Source organism: Notothenia coriiceps, unplaced genomic scaffold (genome assembly GCF_000735185.1).
Source record: "Notothenia coriiceps isolate Sejong01 unplaced genomic scaffold, NC01 NC01_scaffold00011792, whole genome shotgun sequence".
Classification (NCBI taxonomy): Eukaryota; Metazoa; Chordata; class Actinopteri; order Perciformes; family Nototheniidae; genus Notothenia; species Notothenia coriiceps.
In genome coordinates this window covers 177,381-179,075 of record NW_011344493.1, presented here as the reverse complement: position 1 = coordinate 179,075, position 1,695 = coordinate 177,381, and the positions used below count along the sequence as shown (strand labels likewise).

Here is a 1,695-nt window from a genome sequence, read left to right as displayed (position 1 = left end):
CCTGTGTTTTTGCTGATGGGAACTTGGTTCCCCCTCGCAGTGCGGGTGCAGCGAGTTGTTTGGCTGATGCAGAGCGGAGTGCACGTGCTGGGGTGTACAGTTTAAACATGTCCTGGATGTAGGAAGGGCCTGATCCATTCGCAGCATGGTATGCAAGTACCAATGTTTTGAAGTGGATTCTAGCAATTACTGGAAGCCAGTGAAGGGAGCGGAGGAGCGGCGCGGTGTGGGAGAATTTAGGAAGGTTGAAGACCAGACAAGCCGCTGCATTCTGGATGAGCTGCAGAGGTTGGATGGCACATGCGGGTAGACCAGCCAGGAAGGAGTTGCAGTAGTCTAGGCGTGAGATGACGAGAGCCTGGACCAGAACCTGCGTTGTTTTCTGGGTCAGCTGGAGGCGTATCCTCCTGATGTTGTAAAGCGTGTATCTGCAGCAGCGGGTTGTAGCAGCGATGTTTGCAGTGAAGGACAGTTTGTTATCTAGGATCACACCCAGATTCCTTGCAGTCTGAGTCGGGGAAACAATAGAGGTGCCGATGTTGATTGTTAGGTCAAGAGTGGGACAATCTTTTCCCGGAAGGAAAAGCAGTTTAGCCTTGTCGAGGTTGAGCTTGAGGTGGTGAGCAGACATCCACTGAGAGATGTCAGCTAGACAAGCAGAGATTTGTGTGACGACCTGGGTCTCTGAGCGGGGAAAGGACAGAATTAATTTAATTTAATTTCATAAATCCTATAAATAGCAACACGTATTAGTAAATATATGCAATACAAACACCGCTAATTACATTACATGTAGCTTGTTAGACGCTTTTATCCAAAGCGACTTACATACTCAATACTGTGGACAATCCCCACAGGAGCAATTTGGGGTGAAGTGTCTGAGGGACACAACGACATGCTGACTGCAGTGGGGTTTGAACCTGTGCTCCCCTGATCCGAACACCAACGCTCAACCCACTGCATCACACGCCTCCCATTACAACTCTACACAACTTTTCAAGAACCTCTTTAAAGAGCAACTTCCAGGTTAAAGACACCTGTGAATAAATGTGTAGGAAAATGATGAATACACTAGATTTGAAAAAATATATACTTTATATATTATATATATATTTATATATATATTTTTGTAAGACATTTTCACTTCCGCATAAAAAAGCCTCGGCACGTGACCTCCCGCGTGTGACGTAACATGGGGGAAACAAGGGGGAGAGCGGCCGGTGTAACGTATTAATAAACATGGATCCCAATGCTAGTTTCGACACAGAAGACACAGAAGAAGTTGAACATGAATATTCGAATGCATATGACGGACCACAACCTTATAATTATGAGCCTGCTAGGCGTCCAAGAGACCAGGAGCAGCCAATTATTAGAATAAATAACGGCCATCGGAGAGAAATTGAGCTGTGGTGTGAAGAGAACCAGTGGAGAACTGGGCAGCTATCTTGGTGAGTGACCGGCGTTAGCTACAGAATGTTAGCTAACGTCACATCACAACATTGTAAAGTTAGCTATCATATATCAGGCTATAACTGAAGTAGCATTGATAATATAGTAACGTTACTGGCAGGACTGTTGGTACTGATCCATAACAGAAACTAATGCGCAAGTATCAGCCGTATCTCGCGTTACCTAATGCAACTCCACACTACGGTGCTGTGTACCGGAGGAGAGACGCGAGATACAGAGAGA

The 1,695-nt window shown here is 45.8% G+C and overlaps 1 protein-coding gene across 2 annotated transcripts in view; it reads right to left on the bottom strand.

Annotated features, from left to right (window-relative positions):
* LOC104947001 (pleckstrin homology domain-containing family G member 1) overlaps positions 1-1,695 on the bottom strand; it is a 37,908-nt gene that overhangs the window by 17,236 nt on the left and 18,977 nt on the right. The gene's annotated exons all lie outside the window — the stretch shown is intronic.